Raw genomic sequence first — 5805 nt, forward strand, 5'->3', positions numbered from 1 at the left:
GCAAGAGGACATAGGCTTAAGGTAAGGGGGAAAAGATTAAATAGGAACCTGAGAGGTAACTTTTTTTTTACACAAAGTGTGGTGGGTATATGAAATGAGCTGACAGATGAGGTCATTGAGGCAGGTACTATTGTTACGTTTTAGAGACCTTTGACAGGTACATGGGTTGGATAGGTTTAGAGTGTGATGGGCCGTGCATGGGCAGTGTAGATGTGACCAGTTGGCCGGCGTGGGCTAGTTCGGCTGAAGGGCCCGTTTCCTTGCTGCATGACTCTATGACTTAGTTGCTAGTTGCCGTTGGAGACCGTTTCCCCTAGATAGTCAGTTTGGGCTGAACACGTCTCCTTAATTGATTGACCAGATTGCCTGCTCCCTGACTGCAGCCCGTCAGTCAGAGACTGTCGGTACAACAACACCAATCCCAGCCATCCCAACATACTTCCTGTTCTTTATCTTCAATTTTCTGCAGCAATTGTATTCGGCCTCATAATGTCTGATAGTCCAACACCATCATTGGGCCTAGCAGTAATGCTACTATGTTACAGCACCACAGAACTGGGTTCAATCCTGATTACGGGTGCTGTCTGTATGGTGTTTGGAAGTTTCTCCTCGTGACCTGCGTGGGTTTTCTCCAAGATCTTCAGTTTTCTCCAACACTCCAACAAGGGGGCGTGGCTGTGTTCTGCAGCTGCGGCTCACCGGCAGTCTCTCTGTCTTTTTTTTGTTTTTTTGTCTATTGTCATCGTTTAATGTACGTTTTGTTTTATTTTTAACTCTGTGTATGTGGCGGGGTGGTGGGGGGGTTGGGGGAAACCTTTTTTCGAATCTCCTCCTCAACGGAGATGCGACCTTTACCGTGTCGTATCTCCGTTCGCGCTACGGCCTAACATCGTGGAGTCGGCGGCCTCCAGCTGGGATCGACCTTGAAAACTCCGGTCGCAGGGCCTGGACTTACCATCTCGGAGGCTTCGGCCGTGGGCCCTGCAGACCGCAACATCGGGAGCTTGCAGGTCCCTGGCTGGCGACCGGCTTTTGGGAGCTCCAGCCGTAGCAGCTTCGACCGCCCCGAAGTGCGAGGTATGATCGACCCGCTCGCAGGCCCTTCATCGCCCTGCGTGGCCTGGCCGCGGCACTTTCCATCGCCCGGTGGGGGCTCAGGACTTTCATCGGCCTGCTTGGCTCGGCCCTGGGACTTACCATCGCCTGGTGGGGGCTCAGGACCTTCATCGGCCTGCTTGGCTCGGCCCTGGGACTTTCCATCGCCCGGTGGGGGCTTCAAAAAAGTTGGGAGCCTCGATCACCTCGTGGCACCAAGGGAGAAGAAATCAGGAGGAGATAAGACTTTGCCTTCCATCACAGTGAGGGTGTGCCTAGAGCAATCACTGTGATGGCTGTTTGTGTAAAAATTGTGTATCTGTGTGTCCTGTGCTTTTTGCTGTCTACTGCCGGACCCTGACGTGAGAGGACGCTGGCGTTGTTTAATCGCCGCTTCTCCGTTAGGATAGTTTGTCTGTTTGTTTTTATGTTTGATTGTTTATGTAAAGCGCTTTGAGCATCTGGAAAGGCGCTATATAAAATAAATGCTTATTATTATTATTATTACTCCAAAGACGTACAGGTTTGTAAGTTAATTGGCTTGGTAAATATGTTAAATTGTCCCTGGTGTGTGTAGGTTAGTGTCAATGTGCGGGGATCGCTGGTCAGTGGTGGGCCGAAGGGCCTGTTTCTGTGTTGTATCTCTAAACTAGACTAATCTAAAGAAGTGTTACTTCTAGTTATCTTGTCATTTCAGCATCCATATTAGCTCTGATAAGAAAATTCATGGGACCACCTTGATCAGCACACGTTACCCTGGTACAGACCAAATTATCCTCCAAGTAGATTGCATAGTATTTCTCAACTTTCCTTTTTATCTAAAATGTTTTTTTTAATTTCACCTTTCATATCTTGGAGGATAATGTCACTGTTCCTCCCCAAATAATTTTTTGCTGTTTTCAACTTTACGCACTTCAAATGTATTACCTGATTCGTACATTCTGCCTTTCAGCCTAGAGGGAATCTGAATTATACGACTTTATTTTAAACTGACCCTATTTACAGATTAGCAGCAAGTCAAGTTATTGGCATTCATTATTTCTCATAAGGCGTACAACCTCAGGAGTTGCAACATGATTGGAGGTAGAAATAAAGCATAAAGTGCTGGAGTAACTCAACTGGTCAGGCAGCATCTGCGGAGAAAATGGATAGGGGTTGGGGCCCTTCTTCAAACCCGCTGAGTTACATTGGCACTTTGTGTTTTGCGCAGGATTCCAGCATTCAGCGTTCCTTGTGTCTCCAGAGGTACAAATAATTTCAATATCAGAATTACAACAGAAATGCATTGTAATTAAATCAGCCCTATTGATAGCATTTGGAAGAAGGATCTCGGCCAATGGCTAATTTATTTATTCACTTTCCCAATTTCAGTTAAACAATGAAAATCATACATGCAGATAAAACCTCACAATGCCTCACCATGAATGTGGAAAGTACGGATTCTTCAGTGCTCCTTATCTAAACTGAGAACAATTATTGCAAAATAATTCAGCTCAGTTTAGTTTATTGTCACATCGGGATCAAGGAAAGAGTGTTCCATCGCGGCCCTGTTTCCACCAATCCTTCCACCACCAAGCACAAGAAGCACAATTGTACGCAGATGCTGAGAAGTGTGTTCTGCTCTGGCTGGACAATTTCTAATCTTGTGATGTGGACTCGATAAGAAGAGATTGTCACATCACCAGTCAGCAGAAAGACAATACATGATTACAATCGAGCCAGTTACAGATTTATGGTAACGGACAAATGTTTAGTGCAACGTAAAGTTTGCAAAGTCCGATCAAAGATAGTCCGAGGGCTACCAATGAGGTAGATAGTAGCTCAGGACTGCTCTCTGGTTGTGGTAGGATGGTTCAGTTGCCTGATAACAGCTGGGAAGAAACTGTCCCTAAATCTGAAGTATTCCCCTTAAAGTAACAGTCTCAGTCAAAAATCAATGCAGCTTTTTATTCCTAAATTTGATTTGTTTCCAAAGGTATTCTACTGTTTTAGTTCAATCTTGATTATCCCAACATCAATTTCCCCATGGGGAATGTCCAGAGGATTATCCAGTAGTGATGTGCTTTTATTATTAAATAACTATGCATGTCTGAGATCTACCCTTTCGTACAGATTCACTGTGTAATTACAGAATCTTTTTGCCCTTATTGAAAAGGGCTGTATTTGCACATTCACCTGTTCGTCAAAAATTGTGCTACTTATTTTATCCATTATAGGAGGGAATTTTGTGTTATACCTGTACCCTGAATCTGGCTTTACTTGGGGCCCTGCTCAGATTGGAACAAACAAAAGAAACATCTTATATCAGCAGTACGTCTTGAACAAGGTGGTTTATTGAAGGCCTTAACAGTGCACACTGTTTAAAAAAAACACTCTGAGAGAACCCAAAGTGTTTCAAAGAACCACAGCACCCACAACATTTTTATATTCTCTCAACACAATGGTAACTTTGGATTCTGCATTTTTGAATTAAGTCAACATTGATCAATGTCTCTGTAACCTTTCATCATTGTCTTTCCCCAGAGTTATCTTTATCTTTTTTGTTCCCTGTTACTTACAAAGCCACTCTTGCTATTGAGGGCGTGTAGCGTAGGTTCACTAGGTTAATTCCCGGAATGGCGGGACTGTCGTATGTTGAAAGGCTGGAGCAATTAGGCTTGTATACACTGGAATTTAGAAGGATGAGGGGGGATCTTATTGAAACATATAAGATAATTAGGGGATTGGACACATTAGAGGCAGGAAACATGTTCCCAATGTTGGGGGAGTCCAGAACAAGGGGCCACAGTTTAAGAATAAGGGGTAGGCCATTTAGAACGGAGATGAGGAAGAACTTTTTCAGTCAGAGAGTGGTGAAGGTGTGGAATTCTCTGCCTCAGAAGGCAGTGGAGGCCAGTTCGTTGGATGCTTTTAAGAGAGAGCTGGATAGAGCTCTTAAGGATAGCGGAGTGAGGGGGTATGGGGAGAAGGCAGGAACGGGGTACTGATTGAGAGTGATCAGCCATGATCGCATTGAATGGCGGTGCTGGCTCGAAGGGCTGAATGGCCTACTCCTGCACCTATTGTCTATTCTCTATTGTCTATTGTCTTCCCATTTGTATAATAAATGGGCACCATAAATCCAGTATCTCTGATCAGCTTTATTACCTTCAGCTTAGTTTACAACCCAAATGTTTATTTTCAGTCTGAAGAAGGGTCTCGACCCGAAACGTCACCCATTCCTTCTGACCTGCTGAGTTACTCCAGCATTTTGTGAATAAATCGATTTGTACCAGCATCTGCAGTTATTTTCTTATACTGTTTATTTTAACTAACTAGCTGTGCTGTGGTACCTAAAGAATGATTGGATTAACATATGATGATCGTTTGACCCCACAGGGCCTGTGCTCACCGGAGTTTAGATGAGGGGGACCTCATTGAAACTTACCGAATAGTGAAAGGCCTGGATAGAGTGGATGTGGAAAGGATGTTTCCACTAGTGACAGAATCAAGTACCAGAGGACACAAACTAAGAATAGTAGTATCTTTAGAAAGGAGACAAGAAGGAATTTCTTTAGTCAGAGGGAGTGATTCTGTGGACTTCGTTGCCACAGAAGATTGTGCAGGCCAAGTCATTAGGTATTTTTAAGGTGCAGATTGACCGATACTTGATACTGGGGAGAAGGCATGTTAATGGAGTTGAGAGGGAAAGATAGATCAGCCATGATTGACTGGCAGAGTATACTTGAATGGCCAAACGGCCTAATTCTACTCCTACAACTTATGAACATAACACCATGATAAATCTATTTATTGCCTCACTAACATCCTTAGGTCCCTATGTTGGCCATTTTGCCCATCATGCTCCCCCGGATATCTAAACTCTAGGGTTAAACAGATGAAAAACTACTCATCTTCCTTATAATTTTCAAAATTCCTAACAACATCCATGCTTTCATTGAAGTTTAAACAATTGGACTACAAACATTGGAGTTTGTATGTTCTCCCCGTGACCTGCGTGGGTTTTGTCCGATATTTTCGGTTTCCCCCCACACTCCAAAGATGTACAGGTCTGTAGGTTAATTGGCTTGGTATAAATGTAAAATTGTCCCTAGTGTGTGTAGGGTTGTGTTAATGTGCGGGGATCACTGGTCGGCTGGACTTGGTGGGTCAAAGGGCCTGTTTCCTCTAAACTAAACTAAACTAAACTAAACTTTCAATTTGTAGTGTTCAAATGTCTCCAAGAGCAACTTCATATTAACTGCTCTCCATGTATGAAACGCATCTTTCAGTTAGGCCAAGGATAATGGCCTTGGACCACATCTGGTGGTGGCCCCTCTACTTCCTTCAATCACTTCTTCCCACCAATTTTACACATCCCACAAATTACCATTCAGACAGAAATGCATTAATAAGTTGGTAATCATTGATCTGTATGTTCAACATTTCATATTGTAATTACTGTTCAATCTCATTCACAAGCCCATTCTTGCCCATTACAAGATGAAAGGTTTCAAGGTCAGTTTATTGGCACGTGTACCAATTAAGGTACAGTGAAATTTGAGTTACCATACAGCCATACTAAGTGAAAAGCAACAAGACACACAGCCACATAAAATGAATGAATGAATGAATGAATAAGTTTATTGGCCAAGTATGCACATACAAGGAATGTGCCTTGGTGCTCCGCTCACAAATGACAACATAAACATACAGTTAACAATTAAGAAT

This window comes from Rhinoraja longicauda, chromosome 29 (genome assembly GCF_053455715.1).
Source record: "Rhinoraja longicauda isolate Sanriku21f chromosome 29, sRhiLon1.1, whole genome shotgun sequence".
Lineage (NCBI taxonomy): Eukaryota > Metazoa > Chordata > Chondrichthyes > Rajiformes > Arhynchobatidae > Rhinoraja > Rhinoraja longicauda.